Source organism: Odocoileus virginianus, chromosome 11, assembly GCF_023699985.2.
Source record: "Odocoileus virginianus isolate 20LAN1187 ecotype Illinois chromosome 11, Ovbor_1.2, whole genome shotgun sequence".
NCBI lineage: Eukaryota > Metazoa > Chordata > Mammalia > Artiodactyla > Cervidae > Odocoileus > Odocoileus virginianus.
In genome coordinates this window covers 65,407,940-65,435,683 of record NC_069684.1, presented here as the reverse complement: position 1 = coordinate 65,435,683, position 27,744 = coordinate 65,407,940, and the positions used below count along the sequence as shown (strand labels likewise).

Below are 27,744 nucleotides of genomic sequence, written 5' to 3'. Positions count from 1 at the left end.
CCATGCTGAGTAACTGCAGGAGTCCTGGGAAGCCTCTCCATATTTGCAGGTCCTCATCACCCTCTCTGAAGAACAGGAAACGTGTGAATAAAATCCATATTCTGAATCTGATAGGGCTCACACTGGTGTGAAAAGTTCATCTTTGACAGGACTGTTTTTTCCCAATAGTGCTCGCTTTTAAAGATCTACTGTAGAGTTTTTTGAAAGAATAAATCAGCGTGAACAACATGAATGTCAGGGTGCAAGCACCGGTGCTCTGAGTCATTCCTCTGCTGTCTTTCTGAAAGGTGATACGCTTCTAATTCCTGTTCTGAAGCAGCCGCCTGCAAGTTGGAGCTGGAGAGTTTCAGTCAACTTGACATTTTGTTCCTTATCTTCTCTCTCCACCGCTGTGAGATCCTGGCTGTCTGCTCCTTGGGGAATGTCACGATCCCTTGGACTGGTGGATGACTGGAGCAAACCTGAGGGGCTTCTGGAAGAAGCCGTCTCTGCTTTCTGAAGCTACCACCATGGAGAAGTATCTCCCTTCCTTTTAAATATTAAATATTTAACTTTTGCCATATAATATATAAATAGACTTTCTTAACAGACTGCCTTTTGGTTTTGAAGATTAAAGTGCTTATGAACTTCGTGAAAGTTGAAGTATGTGAGTCCATTGGGGAAGGTAGGGAAGAGGGTAGGTGACAGCGGCTCTCAGGTGTTAGAAAGCTTAGCAAAGATACAAGTTTAAGGTGGTCAGGAGAACTTTCTTGGTGGGTCTCCCAGATCTAACCCAGGAACTTTTATCAGTTCAGTCCAGTCGCTCAGTTGTGTCCGCCTCTTTGCGACCCCATGGACTGCAGCATGCCAGGCCTCCCTGTCCATCACCAACTCACGGAGCTTACTTAAACTCATGTCCATTGAGTCGGTGATACCATCCAACCATCTCATGCTCTGTGGTCCCCTTCTCCTCCTGCCTTCAATCTTGCCTAGCATCAGAGTGTCTTCTAATGAGTCAGCTCTTTGCATCAGGTGGCCAAAGAATTGGAGTTTTTCAACTTCAGCATCAGTCCTTCCAATGAATATTCAGGACTGATTTCATTTAAGGTTGACTGATTTGATCTCCTTGCTGTCCAAGGAGTCTTCTCAAGAGTCTTCTCAACACCACAGCACAATTCAAAAGCATCAGTTCTTCGGCATTCAGCTTTCTTTATAGTCCAACTCTCACATCCATACATGACTAATGGAAAAACCATAGCTTTGGCTAGATGGACCTTTGTTGTCAAAGTAATGTCTCTGCTTTTTATAGGGATATCAAATGGACTTTCTGTTTGGGAAGAGGTGGTTCTTTCAGCCTCCTTTACAGTGTCTGCTCGTTTTTTCCTTAGATGCTGAAGTTCCTTAAATGTCTTCTGGTTTTGCTCTGCACGTTCACACTGCATTCACTTCCATAAACTCAGCTGTGGTCTGTGTGCTGATGCATTTCCGTGCTCATCTCTCTCCTCATCTCAGACCCCTATAGCTAATTGTCCATTAGCTTGATTCACTTAGATGACTCATAGTTGCAGTGAGCTTGTTAAAAACAGTGTTTCCCATCTATGCACTTAAACCTGTTTCTTTGCCTTAGTTCTCTATCTGAGTGAATGGTTCCATCATCCACTTTGTGGCCTAAGACAAAGCACGAGGGTGGATGGAGTGGTCACCTTTGAGTTCCACCCTCTCTCAGTCCATATCAAGTTTATCCTGCCTGTTAATTTTATTTCTTTAATAGATCTTGAGACTTCACTCCCATTTCCATTTTCCTAATCCTGTCTTCCTCTCTCTCATGGATCCAAGCAAGACTTCTTATTAATCCTCTCTGTTGAATGGTCTTATTTTCAGCCAGCATAATTTTACTAAAACCCTTGTCTGGTCATTATTGCTTTTGTGATTGGAACTGCTAGTGACTTTTCATTGCCCTTAGGATAAGTTCTGCATTCCTTAAATTGTCATGTAAGATCTTTTTTATCTAGCCCCTGAAATCCTTTCCTTTGTTCTCTTATCTTTTGTCACTGCTGCCTTTCTCTCAGTGGCCGTATCTACTGAATATTTTGCAGTTCTTTCCATGTGCCTTGCTTTCTCTTTCCTTTAGCCATTTGCTCACACTGTTCCCTCTACTTGGACCTTTCCCCATTCTCTCCACTCTTTATCTGACTGTCTTCTCTGTCATTCACACTTTTCCAGGCATCACTGGAATGAACTTTCTCTCCTGCACACCACCTGCACACTTTTCCTCCCTCTGCTGACAAATCTGGATGAGGTGCTTCTCCTAGATGTGCTCACAGCCACCTGTTACTGTGCTTAACACAATGAATTGTTTTTTTTTTCTAAAGACATTTTATTTACAGGTATAATAATTCATGCACTGATAGAAAAGAAACAGCAATATGACTGCCTCATGGTAGCCTAGACTATATATACTAATAAATAAACCATTTAACGTTTTTATGACATACACTATTATAGTCATATTCATGTGTGTTAGTCATTCAGTTGTGTGCGACTCTTCGTGATCTCATGGACTGTAGCCCGCAAGGTTCTGCTGTCCATGGAATTTTCCAGGCAAGAATACTTGAGTGGGTTGCCATTCCCTTCTCAAGGGTATCTTTCCTACTCAGGGGTTGAACCCAGGTCTCCTTCATTGCAGGCAGATTCTTTACCATCTGAGTCTCATGGAAGCTGTAATTCATTATAATTTTATTTTTTTATACTTTTAATTTTGTATTGGGGGGTAGCCAATTGACAGTGTTGTGACAGTTTCAGGTAAACAGCAAAGGGATTCAGCCATTCATACACATGCATCCATTCTCCCCCAAATTCCCCTCTCATCCAGGCTGCCACAGAACATTGAGCAGAGTTCCCTGTGCTATAGAGAAGGTCCTTGTTGGTTATCCGTTCATACCACAACATATTATAATTGCCTGGTTTCTTGTCCCTATTCCTCACTAGACAATTTCTCCTCCTTCCCCTGCCTCTTTCTTCCTCCTCTCCCTCCTCCTCCTCCTTTAAAAACTATTGTATCCTGGAACATAGAGAATCCTCGATAAATATTTGCTAAGGGTATGGATGGATGGAAGTATGAATGAATGGGTGAATGCATGGTTACTTTTCCAGGGCATTTGGCATCTGGTACCTGTGTGACTTGTGCCAGAGGTTCGTATGTTCTCCATATCTGTAATTAAATTCCTCTTGTAACCTTACAAACTTTCCATGTTAACACTGAGCTTTGCAGTGTTTGTAAGTAAGCTTACTGTTCTTTCTGTTAGTATTTTTTCTATTTGCAATTTATTGAATAATCTGTTACTTTTCTTGAAAATCTGACTTTTACTTATTTTAAATAGATAAATAAACTTTATTTATGAAACTAACAGAGATACAAATTAGAAGTAAAATTGACTAGGTAGTGATATACAGTCTATCCATTTAAAACATTATGAACATGTGAAAAACCTGACATTTCCTCTAATAAAAATGTTTTAAAAGAATCACAGGATTAAAAAGGTCATATGGTGTTATCATTTGTTCTCATTTCACTATTACAACATATATTTGAACAAAGTCATATATATGTTACTACGTGTGTATATATATTTATCTTAATTAGACAATTTAATAATTAATATAAAGGTATACTTGTTTCTTGATTTTAGGAATTTTTGTTTTGGATCCTTATGTAATAGTTTGCAGCTTTTTGCTTCTCTCAGGCATATGGACTAAGGCCTTGTGTACTGTAGACTTTAGAGGACAAAACAGTTCCTAAGGGTTTTAAAACTTTCATAATGATAGAAAATAATTTCCTTTGTCCTTGTACTGCTTTTAAGCTCTGTTCACATATAAGCACTATTGCATTATTTGGATTATAATGTTCAACTTTATGATAACATTATAATATATAATATTAATATGTACAATTATCAGTTTAGATAATTTTCTTAGGTTCAAGAAGAGGAGAGCAAGTAGGAAAGCCTTATGAAGAGTATGATCCATTGGGTAGCACTTGAAAGAGTTTTTAAAAATTCTGGATTTTTGCTTTTATCTTGAGCTTGTGCATTCACCTCCTCCTCTTCCCCCAAATCCACTGAAATGGGAAAAAAAGTTAAAGAGAGAAGAAAAGAAAACAGGAAGCATTGCAGTACTGCTGGAAAAGAGGAAAATATGCCTTTGACATATGAGAAATATGAAACTTGGGAATATGTGAGACACAAAGGACCAAAGAAAGGAAGATAGGAAGAAAAAACCCGTCAGACTTGAATGGCACTAAGGTTGGTATCTCTTGAGAAGTAAGTGGGTGGCGTCCTCGGTATAACCTGAGATGGTTTCCTTTCTCAAGCACTAGAGGTGTGCTATAAGGGTCATGTGTGAGGGCAAAATTACTTTGCTTTAGAGGCTGTACCAGAAGCCCACATATTAATAATATGTTTCCTGAGTTTTACCTTATATGGAGAGTGTACTAAACGAAGAACTTGTAGGCCAAGGATAAAATAAAGGTAAAATTCAGAGGCTCTTTAGAAATCATTAAATGGAGTAATCATGTATAAAAATATGTGGGATGTGGTCAGAGTCATACACAGAAAAGAACTTGTCTTAATTTCCTCTTTTTTAAATTGAAGTATAGTCGATTTGCAACGTTAATTTCAGGTGTACAACCTAGTGATTCCATATTTTTATAGATTATACTCATATGAAGTTGTTATGACATGTTGGCTGTATTCCCTGTGCTGCAAGTTACATCTTTGTGCCTTCCTTTCTACCCAGTAGTCCGTCCCTCTTAACCCCCCTCACGGGTCCTGCCCCCTCCCCATTCCCTCTCCTCCCTGGTAACCAGTTTGTTCTCTGTATCTGCGAGTCTGTTTCTGTCTTGTCATGGTCATTCATTTGTTCTATTTGTTACATTCCAGATGTAATAAAGAAAGACTGAAAATAAGTGGCCCATCCGCGTTGTCCCTTATGGCTGTGTGGAGAGCAGCGTTGAGAGGGCGTCTGAAGCTGAGTCTGCGCTGCAGCGGGAGCACTGCTGTTAGTGAGTCGTGACCAGGCTTCAGTGGATTTTCAGGTGAACTGAATAAAACCACCAAGGGTCTGGCAGTTCCTATATTGCTCCAAAGCACAGGGTGGCAGGAAGTGCCCCCAAGAATTTTTTTGAGGCAAGCATAATTCTGATCCCCAAATCTGCTGAAGAAAGCACTCAAAACTAAAGAAAGACTCAATTGTAAAGATATAGATACTTTAAATGAAATATTTTAAATAGTTTCCATTGCAAACAGTTTAAAGTAAGTGAAAACACTGTGCATAGTGGAATATAGAATTCATAGCACTTACAAATGAGAAAAGATACTCCTTTTAATGTGTGCTAAGCAGGTATTTGGGGCTTCCCAGGTGGAGCTAGTGCTAAAGAACCTGCCTGCCAATGCAGGAGACATAAAAGATGTGGGTTCCATCCCTGGGTCAGGAAGATCCCCTGGAGGAGGGCATGGCAAACCACCCAAGTACTCTTGCCTGGAAAATCCCATGGACAGAGGAGCCTGGTGGTCTACTGTCCATAGGGTCGCAAAGAGTTGGGCATGACTGAAGTGACTTAACATGCACAATCAGATATTTATTAAAGAATTTATATTACAATTTACACATGAAAGAAAGTGAAAGTGAAGCTGCTCAGTCGTGTCCGACTCTGACCCCATGAGCTATAGTTTAGCAGGCTCCTTCGTCCTTGGGATTTTTCAGGCAGGAGTACTGGAGTGGGTTGCCACTTCCTTCTCCAGGGGATCTTCCCAACCCAGGGACTGAACGCTGCCTCCCACATTGCAGGCAGACGCTTTCACCGTCCGAGCCGCCAGGGACTTTACACACGAGGTGGTGGATGATATCGCCCAGCTCTGCTGCTTGGTGGAATTCACAGTGTGGGCAGTGTTGCCCTGTTCCCACAGGGCACGTGAGGAAGCACTAGCATCCACCCTGAGAGCCTGAGAACTAGGCTTGAACTCCAGCAGGACGTCCAGCACCTGGTTTTGAACATCAGACGTATATTAGATGTCGGTTGAGTTGGGCATCTGTGTGTCTGTTTTATATCCCGTTCTGTTCATGAGATAACTATAGTTAATCACCTTTGTTGCTACCCAGTACAGACTTCTCCATCAAGCAAGTGTTGATAAATTCCTTGTTAACTGAATCTAATCAAAGGAGCTGTGGTGTTGTGGGAAGAAGTTCACGGCTCTTGGAGACAAGGGTTTGGTTTCATTAAAGCCAGGCTGCTAGTGGTTAACTGCTCTTGCCACGTTACTTCCCTCATGACTCAGCGGGGACACCCCATCTGGGGAGCCTCCCCCACCGCCTGCATCCTGAGTGAGCTCCCTTGTGTGCTCCCACAGCCCCGTGCTTCCCTTTTCTGGGGCCGTCAACTTCTCCCTCTTTTCTCTGTAAGACGGTGTTTGAAGCCAGAGGCTCTGTCCTCTGCGTCCCTGTTCTGTGGAGACCAGCCCCAGTCTAGCACACAGTTAGGGCTGGCCACTCTTGTTACATGAATGAAGGATTTAGCTTCTCTGAGCTTAAGTCTTCTCCATTTGAAAAATGAGAACTTTAATGATAATGATAATGGAGTTTTTAACACTCTTCCTTGGAAAAAAGTCTGGCCCTTTAATAAAAATGACAGTAGGTTTTGTTTATTGAACACCTATTATATGTGCCAACCACTGACCACACACTTTCCATACATTTTCATCATCTCTTATCGTTACACCTCTGTGAGGTAGGTGCTGTTATCTTCTTGACCTTATAGATCCTTGGAGAGGTGAAGCAAGCAAGTGTGGCAGAACCAGGATTTGAATTCCAAGTCTGTTACCATTTCACTGTAGAACTGATGTTTCTGTGGGAAGCTCAGTTTGGGTAGTCATCAGTTAGGTTTCCTCATGGAAACCCTGGCTGTGTAATTATGGTCTGTAAAAGGCTGATCGTGATGGTTGAGCTAGTGACATCCAGCCTTGAATACATTGCTGGGCACATGGTAATTACATGCTCAGTGTAATTGTTGAATGAAATAATGATTTTATTAATAGAAAACCCATGAATGATATTAGTAGTTTATGTAATAAACCAAGAGATTGTTTATACATGTGTGATTCAAGAGTGTTTAAACACCCATAGCATTAGTTCAGATGATGTGCAAATATTCCTAGGAGGGTAAAACTGGAATTTGATTTTCATTTAGCAAGAGAAATAAAAGGATTGACTAATCATTAAATCTCATTAAAAATGAAAATCCCTAGATTCCACTCCTAGAGTTTGTTGTTTTTATACTCTCCTCTTGTGGAAGTGAAATAAAATACTTTGTAAATTGGGGCGTGCTATACACACTATATTACCGAGAAACTCTGTTATTTTTCCCTTGAAATGTGAGAAAGTGTCCTTTGTAGTCTGTTGAAACTGAAAGAAGAGAACAGTTAAGAGTCTGAGTTAACTCAGAAAAGAAAAGGGCTCTTTCATTCAGTGGGAGGAATGCTTCTTTTGTCAGTACCTCCCCAGAAGCAAGCCTTGTTGACCAAAATTTAACAAAGAGATTCCATTGGCATGTTTGATTATTTCACGGTTGAGGCATCCTCATTGCCCTGGGTGATAGCAGTCTATTGTCAGGATGGACACACAGTCTGAATGGAGAGCCAGGAAACTCTGAGCAAGTGCTCAGAATTAGGGGCAGCTCTGGGAGCCGAGGGCGATTCCACCTGTGGGTCATGTCTGTGACTCAGCACCTTCTCTCTGCTTCCTATTCCATCGCTAGTTAGTTCTTTTGTCTCTTCTTTTCTCTGCCTAATGGCTTCTGCTTACTGCCTTCTGTCTTTAAAAATACCAGGAAGCAGCATTTATTGAGGAATTTCAATAAATAATTTCATTTTTGTTCTCAGAACAAAATAGGAATAAGGTGTTCTCCTTATCTGATTATTCATTATTATTAGTCTCCACACTGAGTGCACAAGGATGCAAAAGCCATAAAAACAGGAAAACATCCACTAATGAAAACCAGTTTTACACTGAGAACCCTCTCGCCATTTAGCAGAAGTTCTGGTACTTAACAATTAATAACATGATGAAAATATAATGAAAAACCTAATAGCAAAATTTGCAAAAAGATGCAGAATGTCATGAAGTTAGTGCTCAGATGTGTCCAGTTTTTTTTTATGACCCCATAGACTGTAGCCCACCAGGCTCCTCTGTCCATGAGATTCTCCTGGCAAGAATACTGGAGTGCATTGCCATTTCCTCCTCCAGGGGATCTTCCTGACCCAGGGATTGAACCCATGTCTCTTGCATCTCCTGCAATGGCAGGCAGGTTCTTTACCACTAGTGCCACCTGGGAAGCCCAGAATGTCATGAAGTTGATGTCAATAGGAAAGTCACTGCTAAACGAGGATCTAAGAGTGTGGCCAATTAATAATTAGACAAGTGGAAATCCAACAAGATCTGTGTTAATTCTGCTACTTGAGAAAGCAGTTTGCTGTTCTGAAATACATTTTAGAAATCTTTGATATGTGCAGTATTATATATTTGAGTATTGTCATTTACAAAGCCCAGGTTTTTATCCTTTTTGGGTCTGTCAGGCTTTCATGGAATAAGAATTAGGCTTCTGAAACATAATGCCAGTGACTGTTGACAGATATATGCTGATGGGGTTAGGGAAACATGAATACTTGGAGTCATTAAAAACTAATTCATTTAAGATAAATGATGGAGCTGGGACAAGTTATTTGTTGGCCCTAATAGTGTCTTTCTCTGAAACATAATGCCAGTGACTGTTGACAGATATATGCTGATGGGGTTAGGGAAACATGAATACTTGGAGTCATTAAAAACTAATTCATTTAAGATAAATGATGGAGCTGGGACAAGTTATTTGTTGGCCCTAATAGTGTCTTTCACTGTGACTGTAAAGTTCTGCTAATACCACCTTACTTTTATATAGGATATTGCAATTTGAGATCACCTGTGTATTATTTCATGGTTATAAAGCTATAGGAAGTATTAATGGAAAGGGGGAATAGCACTACTCTATGTTTTAAAAATGAGAATACTGAGGTTAGTCTGATGTCAAGTAGTTAGTAAATGACATTCCAATACTAGAATGATTTTCCTGAATCCTGATTCAGTGCTTTTCCTACTCCCCCAAGTAAAAAGAGAGAATAAGGAAGGAACAATATCATCTCTATTTTATAAAGGAAGAAATTACAGGAAAACCAAACATTGTAGATGCACACTGAGAAAATCAGTTGGCAAACTGAATAATCGTATGTCCATAATCTCCTGGAGAAGGGAATGGCAACCCACTCTAGTATTCTTGCCTGGAGAATCCCGTGAACAGAGGAATCTGGTGGGCTACAGTACATGGGGTCGCGAAGAGTCGGACACAACTGAAGTGACTTAGCATGCACACATGCTCATATACGTAATCTGGCATTTACTAAAAGAATTAACAAAATTGGAATTACACAGACTAATTACCCTTTTTACCCAGGGCAGCTTTTAAAATCTTACCTTGGTTTCTTTCATCTTTTTCAGCAATTTTTTTAGAAAAACTTTTTATTCTATATTGGAGTATGGCTGGTTAGTAATGTTTGGTAGTTCAGGTGGACAGCTAAGGGACTCAGCCGTCCATATACATGTAACCACTCTTCCCCATCCAGGCTGCCACATAACATTGAGCAGAGTTCCCTGTGCTGTATATTAGTTTTTCATTTTAAATATAGCTGTGTGAACATGTTGATCCCAAACACCCTAACTATCCCTTCCTTCCATCTTTTCCCCCTGGCAACCACAAGTTCCTTCTCTAAGTCTGTGAATCTGTTCCGTTTTCTAAATAAGTTCATTGGTGTTGTTTCTTTTTTGATTTTACATGTAAGAGATGTTATACAAAATTTCTCCTTCTCTGTCTTACTTCACTCAGTATGACAATTGCTAGGTCCATCCATGTTCCTGCAAATGGCAGGGTCATTTCATTCTTTTTAATGACTAATTTTCCATTGTATATGTGTATCACATCTTCTCGATCCATTTCTCTGCTGTTGGATATTTAGATTACTTCCATGTGCTGGGTATTGTAAACAGTGCTGAGGTGAACATTGGGGTCCATATATCTTTTCAAATTATGGTTTTTCTCCAGATATACACCCAGGAGTGAAATTATAGGATCATATAGTAACTGTTTTTAGTTTTTTTGAGGAACCTCCATACTGTTCTCCATAGTGGCTACACTAGTTTACATCCCCATCAACAGTGTAGGAAGTCCTTTTTTGCCACACCTTTTTCAGCGTTTATAGTTTGTAGACATTTTGATGATGGCTATTCTGACTTGTGTGAGGTAATACTTCATTATTATCTTGATTTCCATTTCTCTAATAATTAGTGATGTTGAACATTTTTTCTTGTGCCTGTTGGTCATCTGTCTTCTTTGGAGAAATGTCTGTTTAGAGCTTCTGCCCGTTTTTTGTTTGGGTTGTTTGTTTTTGATATTGAACCATATGAGCTATTTGTGTGTTTTGGAAATGAATTCCTTGTCAGTTGCTTTGCAAATACTTTCTTCCATTCTGTAGTTTGTCTTTTGCTTTATTTATGTTTCCTTTGCTATGCAAACGTCTTTTAGTTTAATTAGGCCTTATTTAAAGCTTCCCAGGTGTTGCAATGAAGAATCTGCCTGCTAATGTAGGAGATTTAAGAGACGCAGCTTCCATCCCTGGGTCAGGAAGATCCTGTGGAGAAGGGAATAGCAACCCACTCCAGTATTCTTGCCCGGAAAACTTCATGGACGGAGGAGCCTGGCTGGCTATAGTCCATGGGATCTCAAAGAGTCATACGTGACTGAGCTCTCACTCTCTCACACACACACACACACAGAGAAGCCCCATTTGTTTATTTTTTGTTTTTAATCCCATTACTCTAGGAAATAGATCCAGAAAATATTGCTGCAATATGTCAGAAAGTGTTCTGCCTATGTTTTCCTCTAGGAGTTTTATGGTAACCTGGTCTTGCATTTAGGTCTTTCATCTATTTTGAGTTTCTTTTCATATATGGTATGAGAGAATGTGCTGATTTCATTCATTCTTTAGCTGCCTGTTTTCCCGGCACCACATATGGAAGAGACTCTTTTTTCTATTCTAGCCTCTGTTTTTGTAGATTAATTGACCATAGGTGCTTGGGTTTATCTCTGCACTTCATATGCTGTTCCATTGATCTATATTTCTGCTTTTGTGTCGGTACCATACTGTCTTGATGACCGTAGTTTTGTAATATAGTGTGAAATCTGGGAGTATGAGTCCTCCAGCTCTCTTCTTTCTCAAGATTGCTTTGTCTTTTCAAAGACTTTTGTGTTTTGTGTTCAAAGTCTTTTGTGTTTCCCTAGAAATAAAAGAATTTTTTTTTTGTTCCAACTGAACTGTAAAAAATGGCACTGATAATTTGATAGGGATTGCATTGAATCTATAGATTGCCTGGTATAGAATAGTCATTTTAACAATATTGATTTATTCAGTCCAAAACATGGAATATCTTTCCATTCATGTGGTCTTCAATTTCTTTCATCAGTGTCTTATAGGTTTTGGAGTACAGGTCTTTTGCTTCCTTAGGTACATTTATTTCTAGATATTTTATTCTTTTTGATTCAATAGTCGATGGGATTATTTCCTTAATATCTGATTCTGCTATTTCATTGTTAGTGTATAGAAATATGACAAATTTCTCTATATTAATTTTGTATCATGTAATTTAACTGAATTCATTGATGAGCTCTAGTAGTTTTCTGGTAGCATTTTTAGGATATTCTATGTATATATTCTGTCATCTGCAAACAGTGATGGTTTTACTACTTCTTTTACAATTCGAATTCCTTTTATTTCTTCTCTGATTGCTGTTGTTAAAACTATGTTGAATGAGCGTGGTGAGAGTGGGCATCCTTGTTTTGTTCCTGATCTTGGAGGAAATACTTTTAGCTTTTCACTGTTCAGTATGATGTTAACTTTGGGTCTGTCATATATGGCCTTTATTATGTTGAAGTATACTCCCTCTATGCCCACTTTCTTGGGAGTTTTTATCATAAATGGATGTTGCATTTGATCAGAAGCCTTTTCTGTATCTATTGATGTGATCATATGGTTTTTATTCTTCAGTTTTTTAGTGTGATGTATCACATTGATTAGTTTGCAGATATTGAAAAATCATTGTATCCCTGGAATAAGTCTCAGTTGATCATGGTTTATGATCCTTATTGGATTCAGTTTGCTAGTATGTTGTTCAGGATTTTTGCAACTGTGTTCATTGGTGGTATTGACCCATAAATTTCTATTTTTGTGATATCTAAAATAACAGTAGAAAAGATCCATGAAATTAAAGGCTGTTCTTTCTGTATGTTTCTGGCTTACTTCACTCTGTATAATGGGCTCCAGTTTCATCCATCTCATTAGAACTGATTCAAATGAATTCTTTTCAATGGCTGAGTAATATTCCATGGTGTATATGTACCACAGCTTCCTACAAAGCAGAGTTTTGGACTCTGTGGGAGAAGGCGAGGGTGGGATATTTCGAGAGAACAGCATTGAAACATGTATATTATCTAGGGTGAAACAGATCACCAGCCCAGGTTGGATGCATGAGACAAGTGCTCAGGCCTGGTGCACTGGGAAGACCCAGAGGGATTGGGTAGAGAGGGAGGTGGGAGGGGGGATCGGGATGGGGAATACATGTAAATCCATGGCTGATTCATGTCAATGTATGACAAAAAACACTACAATATTGTAAAGTAATTAGCCTCCAACTAATAAAAATAAATGGAAAAAAAAAAAAGGCTGTTCTTTGAAGAAATAAACAAAATTGATAATTTAGCCAAATTCACTGAGAAAAAATGTGCCCAAATCAATAAAATCAGAAATGAAAAAAAAGAAGTTAGAAGGATATAAAAGATCCTAAGAGGCTAGTGTTAGTAACTGTGGTGACCCGAGGATGAAAGAGTAGGTAAAACCAAGGATGGTCTTGGAATGCAAGAATAGAAAAACCAGACCCTTATCATCCTTCCCTCCCCCATGTTGTAACAATTAATGGATTTCTCCCCTCCTACCCCATAGGGAGAAGGTATTTGCCTTATTCTTCCCCCAACCCAGTATACGTGCCTCATCCAATCAGCAAATGACCTGCAAGATCCTTATCCCACTCCTTGTACCCTGGGTATAAAAGTGGACTAAGGACCCCTGGTCAGTGTTGGTTCTCCCTTGAGCTGGCCCGCTGTTCTAACAGCATCTCCTACTCTAATAAACTATTTCCCTCTCATTCTCTTTCATGTCTGGAAATTCTTTTCCAACCCGTGCCCAGACCACGATAGTAACTATGCACCTATAAAATGGACAACTTTGAAGAAACAGACATATTCTTAGAAGGATCCTCATAAGACTGAACCAAGAAGAAATAGAAAATTCAAATAGACCAATTCCCAGCACTGAAATTAAATCAGTAATTTAAAAACTCTCAATGAACAAAAATCTAAGACCAGATGGCTTTACAGGTGAATTCTACCTTTTAGAGTAAACACCTATCCTTCTGAAACTATTCCAAAAAATTGCAGAGGAAGGAATACTTCTGAACTCATTATGTGAGGTCATCACCCTGATAACATCAGCAATGTATTTTACTGCAACTTTTTTTTTTTTCATTTAAAAAATTGTTTCTTAACCATTAGTCACATACGGTCAGTACAGTTTTTGTATTTTTCTCTTTGTGAAAAATAATACGTGGTTCTAAGCACTTACTTAGAAAAAATAAGTCAAAACAATATGAGATAGATCCAGCCAGGAGAGACTTAGACTTGGGATAATTGATAGCTGATTATGTGCTAATTGTTTCTTCTGCTCAAAATTAATGACATACTTTACTTGTAAGTGCAATCAGGCTCAAGGGTTTTTCAGTGGGTGCTAGGCAAAAAACAAAGGTAAAAATTGTGAGTCTTTACATTTCTGACTGTTGTCCTTTATTATTCTTTATTTAAGTATTTCAGAAAGAGCAGTTTTTGCAGAAAGGTTGGTTACTAGTGATAAGTGTAAGTAGCCTGTGGTTTTCTTGTAGGCAATTGGAAGTGGAAAAGTTCTGAAGGTTGAACTGATGTTATCATTTATATTTAAACCACATTTATTGACTGAAAAATTTAGCTAATGAGTCTCTCTTAGTGATCTCCTGAAATAAATCAAAGCTTTTTTTAGACACGTCCTGGCTCCCAGTGCTTATCCGAACAGCGTTGTTGTGACTCTTGGCACATTAAACTCTTCTGATTTTCCTGACTGGTCATTTGAGGACAAAATAAAAGATTCAGGATGAATGGGAAAATGTCTCTGAAGGCAGTTGTTTCTAGTTCTAAGGTATAATAAAAAGTTGTTGAAATACCACGTCTGACTTTAAAACAGAGAAATATTTGTGACTTTATGAGACCTGGTCCATAGGCGGGGAGAGACCGTCTGTCTCCTGGAGTTTACTTGGGATTGAAGTCCCTATATTGTCAAGAAAAACACACACAGAGAAACATTCCACTCCCCTAAAAACATTCCACTCCTCTTGAATAGGACTAAACATGTCTCAAGTGTGCTAATATCTTATACATAGTTATTTTATTAGGTTTTGGTCATATGTTTGATTTAATTGACTACGTGTAGCTAAATCACTCCAACATATGACTAAATAGAAATTCTGGCCAAGTGTTTAATTTTTTTCTTGGTCTTGTACGTTGTTTTCTTATATTTTAAGACCAACAAAATCTTAACATTAAAGTTTAACAAATCATTGAGAATGTTTATCTTTAAATTTGTATAGTATTTTAAAATATTTTAGATCAAACAGTGTTTGCTGTGTCAACAATTTAGGCATGTGCTCTAGGAGTTATGGTAGTTATTAAGGTTTTTATGAAGTCACAAAAAGAATAATAAGATATATTCATGTTGGGCAGGAAGAAAGTTTTCTGTACCCTTCTAGGTTCTTCTGGCTCATCTAACAATTGAGTTGACAAGAGAGAGATTAACAAGAGAAAATCAAAATTGTAATGACCTATGTACAATGGGAGATATCCAGAAACAAAAACTGAATAACTACCTCAACTGGCTGAGACCCTCACCTTTAAATACCATCTTTAGCTAAAAAAAAAAAAAGAGGATGTTGGGGGTAGTGGTTTGGGACTTCAGAAGGGAAGAAGGCAATGCCCATGGAGGTAGAAAAACAAATATTTGGTGAATAAATATTTGCTGGGCCATGAAGAGGTCTGGGAAATAGGAATTTTGACAGACTTTTCCAGCTTCCTCCATATCTATACACCTAGTTCCTACTGTAGTTATTTAGGGGGATAGCTCCCTTCCTGAAGAGACCCTTCATCTAAACGATTTTGGGGGCAGTTATGGGAAAGGTCAAAGTTTCTTCTTCAGTCTTCTGGGCGTTAATTGTTTTCAGTTCAAAGTAATCCACATGAGACGTTTTGGGGTGGCAGATTTTGCTCTCCTACACTCACAAGGGAGGTGCTGTAGGGTTGCTGGGAAAACGAAGATTTGCACCCTGAATCTATTATTTATGACTTTGACAGCTTAATTAGTCTGGGTACCTGTTCTCTCAGTTATAAAATAATCTTTACCTCAAGTGGTATTTGGCATATGTACCAATTTCTGCTTTCTTGTGTATTTAATATGGGCTATATTGTTTTATATTTGTAAAAGATGGTTATTTAAATGAATAGGCTTTTGACATATTTCTCTGGTGATTCAGATGGTAAAGAATCCATGTGAAATGTATGAGACCTGGGTTCAATCCCTGGTTTGGGAAGATCTCCCAGAGAAGGGAATAGCAACCCACTCCAGTATTCTTGCCTGGATAATTCCATGGACCAAGAAGTTTGGAGGGGTACAGTCCATGGGTCTCAAACAGTCAGACATAACTGAGTGACTAACCCTTTACATTGTAAAAAGTCATATTATACTGCTTATATTTGTTTCATAAATTTGTTTTTAGGATCAGTGAGTCAAGAATTCTGACTTTTCAAAATTCTTTAGTGTTTTTCATTCTTCCAAATAACTAAGCCAAAATTGTTTGGATTTTAAAGAAAGCTGGAGATAATCACTCTAGTCTTTGTTGAGAGAATGGTCATTGTAGTCAAACTTCATCTTTTTGGGGTTACTTGATTCTTGTATTTTTTCCCAAAGTTTTGTGTTGTGTGGAAGTTGACAAAGTGTGGTGATGAGACTCAACTGACAGAATGGCATTCTTGTCACTCTGTCTCCAAGGATCCTTGGCATTACAGTGATCCCTCATACCTGCAGGGTAGGGGGGGGACTAGTTTCATGAACCTACCTGTATCCTCATTCCAAAATCTGAAGATGTGCAAGGCCCTTACATAAAGTGATGTAGCATTTGCACATGACCTGTACACACCCTCCTGTATACTCTGAATCATCTCTAGGTTATTATAATACCTAATACAATGTAAATGCTATGAAAATAGTTGCTGACTGACAAATTCAAGGTTTTCTTTTTGGAACTTTCTGGAAATTTTTTCCCCAACTATTTCTAGTCCATGGTCTGTTGAATCTGTGCATATGGAACCCTCGGATATGGAGGGCTGAGTGCTTTTGGATTGAGTAGGTGGAAGTGAGGGACTTAATTTCCTTCTAGGTTATTTTCTTTTCCTTCTTCCTCGAAATTACCACTGTAGGTGGTGTATCTATGTAATGGTCTGGTGGCCTGGGCAGTACCTGGGGGAAGGGTGAAGCTCAAGAGACACAACAGTGAAGATTCAGTAGTCTCTGTTAAATTCTGAAATTAGTCCTTAATAGGTAAGAGAGAGATCTTACTTTAAAGAACTTGTTAATTTTGTCCCCGGGGGATATTTGACATTGGGGACATTTCTGATGAACTTACCTGTTCTTGAAAGTGAAAGTGAAGTTGCTCAGTCGTGTCCGACTCTTTGCGACCCTATCTACTGTAGCCCACCACACTCCTCCGTCCATGGGATTTTCCAGGCAGGAATACTGGAGTGGGTTGCCATTTCCTTCTCCAGAGGATCTTCCCAACCCAGGGATCAAACCTGGTTCTCCTGCTTGGTAGGCAGACGCTTTACCGTCTGAACCACCAGGGAAGTCCTTAGCTGTTCTTAGCAACTGTTATTTCCTCTCAAACTCCTTCTATTCTGCTTTACCCCACCCCAAGCCAGTTTTCTTTTCATTAGTCTTTTTACAATGAACTACCTCAAAACCATGAAACAAAACATAATCTTGCATCACATAGGTAAATATCAATAGGAAACACAGGAGAGACTGTGGGTATGTGTGTGTGAGTGTGTGTGCGCGCGTGCATGTGTCTGAGCTACTGGCATTAGTGGGTAGAGGCCAGCAATACTGCTAAACTGTCTATAGTGTAGAGGATAGCTCTTCACAGCAGAGAATTATCTGATTAAATACATCAATAGCATGGAGTTTGAGTAACCCTGTTTTAAAAGAACTGACTTTCCAGCCTGTGAATCTTGACTATAAAGAGATAAAGGTATTAATATACATCATTAGAAGCATGTTGATTGGTATAATGTAATTTAGAACATTTCAGGAAAAATTGTAGAAAAAGAGGAAGTTAAGTCTGGCAACAATTATCAAAGTACTGTTCGGGGAACTTTTATTCATTCAGTCATTCAGTGAGTATTCATTGAATGTCAGCTGTGAGCCAGTCCCATTCTAGGTGTTCAAACAGCTATGGGGCTGTTTGGTGACTCCTTCCTTATTAAGAGGATGGACCTGTAAGGCCCTTAGGTCTAATGTCATCAAACATGCAGAAATCATAAAATTCACTGCCCTACCATGGTTCTGGGTCCATCCTCACCAAGTTCATATGCAGATTTTCTTTCCCTGTGTGTCCAAAAGTGCACAGTTTAGACGAGCTGAAGTTACATTCCTCTGTGTAAAGTGGTCCATGGGCAATTACTCTCTTATAGGCTTGATTTGTATAAATTAGCATCCCCAAGTTTTATTACTCTGAGATATTGGTCATATAGCTTCTGGTCCTGTGTGGTTGTGTGCCAGAGCAGTTTACTGATGTGCATGTAGCATTGTGGGTGCTGTGTGGATGGTCGTCTTATTTTTTCTAAGTTCCTTCTGTTTTTCCAGTATGTACTTTAATTGACCTTACAACAGTAAATTATTTATTTTTAGAGGAAAAGAAAATAAATGCAAATACTCAACTTGTTCTCCATACTTACAACCTTCTTTTTGGGATGTGTTAGTATTACTTTTTGTTGACTGAGATTTCTGTAACCTATTGCCATCAGTTCAGTTGTGTTACTCAGTCGCGTCCGAATCTTTGCGACTCCATGAACCGCAGCATGCCAGGCCTCCCTGTCCATGACCAACTATGCCATCATTAACTCATTAATCTTTACATCAAAAGATATTATCCAGCTTAAAATAATGCCCTTTCATTGAACTCCTGCAGCCTTTATTGTTGGATTACTTACTTTGAGCTTACTTTCATTTTGACTTTTGTTGCCATTCAGATTCACTGTATTCCAGTTATAACCCAAGTAGAATGTAAGCTCTCAGAGTGTATAAATCAGGGTCTATAACTTCCTGGAAACTTCTAAGATCCTAACATATAACATAGTCTGGGTACTCTTTGGGTAATCAGTGATCCTAGCTATTAGCTACTGTTTACCCAGAATGTACAAGGCTCTATAGGAGTTATCTTGCAGGCAATGAGTGGGCTCAGATTTATTACATGTTTTGGAGACCCAGCTATTCAGTTAAATGGTCCAGAGTAGAGTGAAAAAAATGCACGTATTATTAGGTTGGTGCTAAAGTAATTGTGGTTTTGCATTGTTGCATTTTGCCATTTGATATTGGAATTCATTCTTAAATAAATGTGGTTATGTTATATATCATTTTAATGCACATTTCTTGATTTGTGTTTTTGCTATTGAATTATTACTTGCTATTTATTTTCTATGTATTTCAGACTGTGGAAATGATGTTAGACCAAAAGAAAATTCGAACGGTTTTCTTATTCGAGTTAAAAATGAGTCAGTCATAAAGCAGCAGAGACAGCTTACAACATCAACAATGATTTGACCCAGGAACTGCTAATGAGCGTACAGTGCTGTGGTGCTTCAAGAAGTTTTGCAAAGGAGATGAGAGCCTTGATGATGAGGAACTTAGTGACCAGCCATCGGAAGCTGACAATGACCAACTGAGAGCAATCACTGAAGCTGATCCTCTTACAACTCCTTGAGAAGTTGCCCAGTAACTCAACTTAGACCTTTCTATGGTTGCTTGGAAAGGTGAAAATTGGAAAAGTGAAAAACCTCAATAAGAGGGTGCCTCATGAGCTGACTGCAAATCAAAAAATAGTCATTTTTGAGAGTAATCTCTTATTCTGTGTAACAAGAACGAACCATTTCTCAATCGAATTGTGATGTGTGAGGGAAATGGATTTTATATGACAACCAGTGATAACCAGTTCAGTGGCTGGACCAAGAAGAAGCTACAGAGCACTCCCCAAAGCCAAACTTGCACCAAAAAATGGGTCACAGTCACTGTTTGGTGGTCTGCTGCCCATCTGATCCTCTACAACTTTCTGAATCCCGGCGAAGCAGTTAGCTCTGAGAAGTATGCTGCTGGACTTGCAAACAAGTCCAGTGGTCCACAGGATATCATCCAAGGTTGTGCCCCACTGGCTGCTACCAGAATTAGCCCTTTGAGATGAAGCTTTGTCTCTTTCTGGTGTTCAGATCCTAGAGGCAGAGACAGTTACTACATCTCCTGCTACCACCTGAGACTGCAGGAGTTCGCCCTCCCTGGTCTCTTGTCCCCATGCAATTTGTTTTAGAAAATGACACTGGTTATTTGTGCCTTTTCCTTTGTAAAGGGTCTGGAAAACAGGATCCTCAGTGAGGTCAACTTTCAGGCGTAACCGGTTTGCTAGAGTAAGGACTCAGTTCAGTTCTCATGTGTCTCACACACTAGTAGACAAGCCCAGGGTGGTAACTGAAAGTACAAAGTGAAGATCTATTAAACTTATCCTGGCTTATTTTAATGTAACTATTAATAGGCCTTGGCTTTAAAATAAAAGATAAATCTGGGACAAATACACAGTGGGTAGGACATCAGGATAACAGATGAAAACCTGGACCACCCAGGCACACTAGGATGTGAACTTCTTTAAGGAGAAGGGTCTTGATCACATCCAGAAAAAGGTCAGTATAGCTGAAGCGTATTGAGTGGTGCAGAGGGCTGCATGAGACGGGATTGCCCAGGTGGAGGTGAGCAGGACAGAATAGGGAGGAGGTTCCAGGTTGCTGCGAGGGTTTTGGATTTTATTTTAGGTGTAATGGAAAGTCATTGGAGAGTTTTCAGCAGGGGAACAACATCATCTGATTTGCACTTTTAAAAGGCTGCTATTGTTTTTAATGAAATATGGAATTTTGGGTGAGAGAATGATGGGTAGACAAGCAGGAAGAGATTTTAGTAGCCCAAGTGAAGGTGACTTAGACAATAAAGAAATGTAATTGTCAGTGAAAAATTAGCCAATCTAAGAAAGAAATGGAAAATTTTATTTGAGTCAAATTTGAGGATTATAACCCAGGAAGAGCATCTCAGAAAGCTCTGAGAACTGTTCTGTCAGTTAGAAGTCAAGGCACAATTAAGTTACTTCCTTTTTTTCGAGACAGAAGTCTGTATATCAAATGATGTATTATTGACAGTTTATATAATCCAGCTCTAAGTGTCATCCTGGTGGGTCATGTGACCCCTTACAAGATCAGAAGCAGTTCTGCCTTTTAAGGAGTTGTCTTGTTGATGCTAGAAACTGTTGCTCTTTAGGGTTGAGCAGGTATTCCTGCTGATGGAGGAGGGAGGTCTGGTCAATGCATAATGCAGATACACAAAGCGCAGTGGGGGGAGAGAGGAGACCACAGAGAAGAAGTTTTATGTTTACATTTTTCTTGTCTTGCCATAAAATACAAATTTTATTTCACAGAATGAAATGGTTCAAGTTAAAATATGTTTTGGAGTTACGGCTATTGATGGGGTATGAGAAAAATAGAATAAAAAGTAACTGTTAGGTTTCTGGCTTGAGTAGCTAGGTGGGCTCTAGTATCATTTGCTAATAAGGTAAACGTGGTAGATGAACCTCGATGGGGGAGAATCAGGAGTTCAGTTCTGAGATAAGTGCTTTTCAGAGTTCAGGGAAGAAGGGTGGGCTTGGAGAGGGAGATTTGTGAGAATGAAGTGTACAGGTAGTATCTAAAAAATGTGGATGAGCTGAGAACAAGCAGCTGGTTAGGCAGGAAGGATGCCAGACAATGTGATTCTATAAGAGGAGGAAATGTCTCAAGGAGAGCGGAGTCCTAAGTAGCTGAGCGCTGTGGGGAGTTTGGGAAAACAGAAGTCACATTGGTTGGATATGATGGAGATTTTTGGTGATCTTGCTTACAGTAGTTTTTGTGGAATGGTGGTAACCAGATCCAGTTAGATCAAATTGATGATGAGCTAAGAAGTGAGAAAGTGAAGAGAATGACTTTAGAGATCAACATAGAAAGGTATTACTGGGAAAGGAACCAAAAAAGGAGGGGAGGGCTTACAGCTCTGAGGAGATATGATCATGGGAATGTAATTCTATCTTTCTTTTTCTCTCTGCATTTATGGATTCATCCATCGATCACCTGATGCACTGATCCATCTATCACCATCCTTTCATTATTTAAAATTATCAATTGAATGACAGGAGGTTAGAGTGTGCTTTAAGTCCTTGAAATGGGGATTGGAATGTGACCCAAAGCACCAGTGGAGAAGCATTAAGGAGCAGGAGCAGCTTACCTATCGGAAGAGGAGGCAGAAAGGTAGACTTCAGACTTAGAGATGGTACATTTGATGGCAGAAGATGAGGAAATTCTCATCTCAGTCCTACTTGCTCAGTGAAGTATGAGTCAGTCATCAGCTGATAATGAGCAGAATGGCAGAGGTGGGGAGCTGTAGATTTGAGAAGAAAGAAAAAGGTGTGATGTGATTTTGCATAGTGGGAGAAGCAAGAATTCAAAGAAAGTGTAGTAAAATACTAGTGTTTAGTGCCCTTTAGAGATTTGCAGTCACTAACGTTAAACTGGAATTGTTAGCTTGTCTGTGTGCGACTTCAGGTAGAGGCAGAGCAGGCAGACTGCTGTATTTAAACAGGGTCAGAAATTAAACTGCAGATGGTGACTGCAGCCATGAAATTAAAAGACGTTTACTCCTTGGAAGGAAAGTTATGACTAACCTAGACAGCATATTAAAAAGCAGAGACATTACTTTGCCAACAAAGCTCCATCTAGTCAAAATAAACCATCTGTAGTTTTTCTAGTAGTCATATATGGATGTGAGAGTTGGACCATAAAGAAAGCTGAGCAGTGAAGAATTGATGCTTTTGAACTGTGGTGTTGGAGAAGACTCTTGAGAGTCCCGCACAAGGAGATCCAACCAGTCCATCCTAAAGGAGATCAGTCCTGAATATTTATTGGAAGGATTGATGCTGAAGCTGAAACTCCAATTCTTTGGCCACCTGATGTGAAGAGCTGACTCATTTGAAAAGACCCTGATGCTGGGAAAGATTGAAGGCAAGAGGAGAAGGGTACGACAGAGGATGAGATGGTTGGATGGCATCACCGACTCAATGGACATGGGTTTGAGCAAGCTCTGGGAGTTGGCGATGGACAGGGAGGCCTGGTGTGCTGCAGTCCATGGGGTCAGAAAGAGTTGGACACGACTGAGCAACTGAACTGAACTGAACTGAGAAATTCCATTGCTGTGTCTACAAAGAGAGGAGAGTGTGAAATGGCAGCAACCTACTTAGGGGGTGGGCAGTGGGGAGTGGTCTACTGGGGCAGGAGTATTTCAGCACTGACATTAATTTGCCAGCACATGGTAGCAGTAAACAGCAGGCAAGCTTTCAGTCAGCTTCACTGTCATTTAAAAATTCTCTTCAGCTAGGGCATCCCTTCCTGCTTGTATCTGGGAAGGAAGACTCCCTCTGTGAACCTTCCCTGGGGCACTGTTTACTAAGGAAGGAAAGGAGGATTATACTGAAATGCCACCTTTGTTGGACTTTTCAAGTATATGTGTGTGTATTGTTGTTGTTATTTATATGTTTGTATAAATACAGGTCTATTTTTAGGTTTTGAAATTAAGCTCTTTTGATCTGCTTATCCTTATAGCAATATCACATTTTCTTAATTGCTGTGTCTTTGTAATAAGACAATATATGTTAAGCAAATATTACACCTTTTGTCCTTTATTTCTCAGAATTGTTTTGGCTATGATCTTCCATATAAATTTTGAAATCAGTGTGTAATCTTAAGTGAGAAATTTTTGAGGACACTGATTGGAGCAGCATTGGATTTATAGATTACCTTGGAGAAAAATGGCATGTTTACGGACATGTTATATTTCCCCCAAATCTTCTTTCATTAGCTTTGATTAGTGGTATATTTTCTATAGGTGATCTTGGAAGTTTTCACTTGCTGTTCATTTTGACTAGAATATACTTCTCTCAGATTCTCCAAAGTTGCCTTCTATGTTAGATTTCTAGGGTTGCTGCAACAAATTACTACAAACTCTGAAAATGTGGGCATTTGGAGTCCAAGAAGAGAGCCCTTACTGGGGAGGTGAATCAGCCGACTCCTTGATATTGGATTTCCCAGCCTCCAGAATTCTGGTAAATACATGTCTGTTGTTTAAGCCGCCCAATCTGTGGTGTTTTATTATGGCCACCTGGGTTGACTAGGACAGGAGAGATCCACTGTCTGCCTCTTGCAACTTGTGGTGACTGTTAGCGTTCCCTGACTTGCAGCTGCATCACTCCTGTCTCTGCCTTGGTCTTTATATCACTCACTCCTCTGTATGTCTCTGTCTCTTTCTTTTTGTCTCAAATCTCCATCCAAAGACAAGTGTTATTGAATTTAGTGCTCACCTAGATAGCCCAGGATAATCTCCTTATCTCAAGGTCCTCACTTAATCACATCCGTAATGCTGCCTTTTCTAAACACAGTCAACGCTTACAAGTTCTGGGGGTTAAGACGTGGACATACCTTTTGTGTGGGCCATATTTCAACCTATTACATCTTATTTATTCACATCTCACCTCAAATGTCACTTCCTTAGATGACATTTTCTCTATCTTTATTATACTCTTATACTTGAAATTTTCTTAATAACTTATTTAGTGTTTTATCTATTGTCTCTCTTCCCATTCAAAGAAAGTAACTCTTTACAGGTAGAGGCTCCGATGTATTTATTGATACATTCAGGTTGGTATTCTGATAATACACATTGGTAAAGCTTTTTCATTTGTTTACAGCTGGTATCTTCTTATACTAGTAGCTAGATATTTTGAATATCATTCCTGACTATATATCTGGCATCTAGAACAGTGGCTAGCGCACAGTAGGCTGTCAGTAAATAATTGTATTGACTGAGAGATTGCACAGATTAACCTAGAAGAGGAGGAGGATTAGTCTGTGGCCAGGTTATAGAGAGATTTCCATGTCATGATCAGGAGTTTGGACTTTTTCCAGAAAAGTGATAGACATTCATCCCAGAGTTTTAAGGAGGGAAATAATATAATTGGATCTGCAATTAAAACATGAAACTCAAAATGAATTAGTCTTAAATATTTTGGAACCCCTATTGAATCCCTGAGGTGATAATCAGAAGGATGGAATGAGATAAAGAGAAATCTGCCCCCTTTTTTTGTTGAAATAGATGATTGCTAATGAACTACACAACCTCACCTTTATTTCTCAAGAGACATGTCCATTGTGTGTGTGTGTGTGTGTGTGTGTGTGTGTGTGTGTATGCATGTGCATTTGACTGCAATTTTTGGAATACATATCTTCAAATATATTGATTGAGATTATATTTGTTGAGAGCAGCAGAAACTGATTCTGGCTAATTTAAGGGAGAGAAAAAGATCATCATCCATTGGTTTGATACTGGAGTATATGTTACAGTCTAAAGAGTGAGTCATTATGGAAAATTATGGAAAGGTAAAGAACCAGGCAACTTCAAGGCATAGTCCAGGAGCTCATGGACATTTTCTATAGACTGGTTCTGATGATCTCAGTTTCCATGTCCTTCAATTCTCACTTTCAGAAATGTTTACACTGAGATTTTTTTCTATGTTATCTTTGACTTTTAGTGAATGTAGAAGCTGCTCATATTTCCAAATATATATTCTTCTTCTCTCACAAGATAGAATCCCTGATTTCTAGTTGGGTATCTGAACGAACAAATTGAAGACTGTATTCCCAAACTACTTTTGCTTAAATGTGATCTTATTACAAAGTTCTAGTCAGTGGGATGTAAGCAGAAATGCATGTGGTGGTTTTTAGAAACTTTCTTCAGTCAGTGGCTCCCTTTTGGACGCTTCTAAGAATGGAGACGAGACTATAGATCTAGCTGACAACTGAGACCACAAGAATTACAGCCACACACCAGTGTGACAGAATGGTGAGTTTAATGAAGACTGGTAGAAGTGCCCTGCTGTCTCTGTGCTCTGCCCGTGGGCTTTTATGTGAGAGAAATGTGTCTGTGTGTGCATCGCTTGTATATGTGTGATCTCTGATATAATCTTGCTTGTATATGTGTATATGTATGTATTGGGTTGATCAAAAAGTTTGTTCAGGCTTTTCCATAAGGTGTTGTATATATGCAAAAACATACATACACACACATATATAATCTCACTTATGCTACTGCTATTTTAGATCTCTGTTATCCACGAATAAATCTAATTCTAACTCATATGCAAAGGTTTATCATAGTTGTAGTACCCTGAGCATTTCCTTTGTGTTTTTAAGGGCAGATAAGTATTTAAAAATTATTTTATGTATTTTTGGATTTGTTACAGGGTGTCAAGATTGTAGCCTGTACGCTGCTTTCTTGGAACAGAAGTCCTTTTGCTCATTTGTACATTTTTTCTTATAATAGTGTTAGTCTCTCAGTTGCATCCAACTCTATGTGACCCCATGGACTGTAGCCTACCAGGCTCCTCTGTCCATGGGATTCTCCAGGCAAGAATACTGGAGTGGTTGCCATGCCCTCCTCCAGGGGATCTTCCCGACCCTGGGATCAAACCCAGGTCTCCTGCATTGCAGGTGGATTCTTTGCCATTTGAGCCCCTAGGGAACTCTATATTAATTAAGAAAATTATTCTTTGTTTATCATATGTTACTGATATTTCTCTGTCTTTTCCATGTTTTCTTTTTGTTTAAATCTTTTTTTCTTCTATACAGCTGTGTTATTATTTAAGTAGTTATCTTTATCAGTTTCTTCCTCCTTATGACTTTGGGCTTTTATGTCATTCTTCAAAGGGCCTTTCTACTCCAAGATTATAAAAAATGTCTGTTCATATTTTCCTGATACATTTATGGTTTTATTTAAAAATTAAAAATCATAAACTCACTTGGAATTTATTTTTGTATAAAGGACAATACAGAGTTACACTTTTCTCTTGCCAGATGACTAGCCAGTTATCCCTGTGTTATTTTTTAACTAATCTAATTTTCTAAGTCTTGGGATTTCCAAGACTTTATATGGAAATAGCAAAATAGAAGTTTGATGTTTATGTACTAAAGCCCCATGGTATCTTTTCAGATGAACTCTTTAGACAATATATTATGTTTTACAAAACAGCTAACATAAATAACCAGGGAAAACAGAAGAAAGAATAGTTGACTTTCTGGGGAAATTTTGGAAACCTTTTGCAGCTGTTTTAAAATATGTCTAAATTATTTGACAAGTCCCCTTGCAAAGGTGAAGGCATTTCATGATTATTATCAGAACTTAGTGATTCACTTCCTATGAAGAAAATGTGGTCAAATAGATAAAAGACATTAGTTTCCTTCTTGCTATCTCCCAGGTTTCTCATGGCCAGCTGCCATGTCAACCAAACACTTAAGTAGCCCTGTGGAGAGGTCCATGTTTGAGGAGCTGAGGCATCCTGCCAATAACCAAAAAGGATTTTCCCAAGAGCCATCTGAGTGAACCATCTTGAAAGGAGATTCTCCAGGCCAGTCAAGGCTTCAGATCAGTATAGCCCCAGTGAGCACCCTGACAGCCTGAGATTTCCTCTGTTGAAATGATCAGTTAAGCTCCATTCAAATTCCTGATTACAGAAACAAAGAGATAATAAATGTTTCTAGGGATTTCCCTAGTGGCCCAGCGGTTAAGACTGCACTTCCACTGCCGTGGGCATGGGTTTGATACCCGGTTAGGGAACTATGATCCTTTATGCCACACAGTGCAGGCAAAAATACGTATTTCTTGTTTTGAAAGCAGCTATGTTGTAACATGACTTACTACAAGCATCCAATAACAAAACACTTTGAGGAAAGAGTAAAAAAAAAAAGAGTTTGTTTTTGATAGGAAAATTTATTTTTATTTCTTTTAGTAAAGAAGTTGGGAGAAGACATTCTAAATGAAGTAGGTAGCATGTGTGAAGTAAAAGAAAAGTTACTCTGTGTTCAGGAATAATTTGACTTCCCAGGTGGCACTAGTAGTAAAGAATTCCCCTGCCAGTGCTGAAGACGCAAGAGATGTGACTTCGATCCCTGGGTGGAAAAGTTCCCCTTCAGTAGGGAATGGCCACCCCCTCCAGTATTCTTGCCTGGAAAACTCCATGAACAGAGGAGCCTGGTGGGCTACAGCCCATGGGGTCACAAAGAGTCAG

The 27,744-nt window shown here is 39.1% G+C and overlaps 1 long non-coding RNA gene across 3 annotated transcripts in view; it reads left to right on the top strand.

The window, feature by feature from the left end:
• Positions 1 to 171: 171 nt before the first annotated feature.
• The window catches only part of LOC110137666 (uncharacterized), a 133,887-nt gene continuing 106,314 nt past the window's right edge, over positions 172 to 27,744 (top strand). For 2 of the 3 annotated variants that reach the window (XR_011490415.1, XR_011490416.1), the window contains exons 1-3: positions 172 to 4,280; positions 4,917 to 5,071; positions 19,003 to 23,730. This is a non-coding gene — a long non-coding RNA (uncharacterized lncRNA). The remainder of the gene's footprint in view (positions 4,281 to 4,916; positions 5,072 to 19,002; positions 23,731 to 27,744) is intronic. The other variant, XR_011490417.1, reaches the window with a different exon arrangement.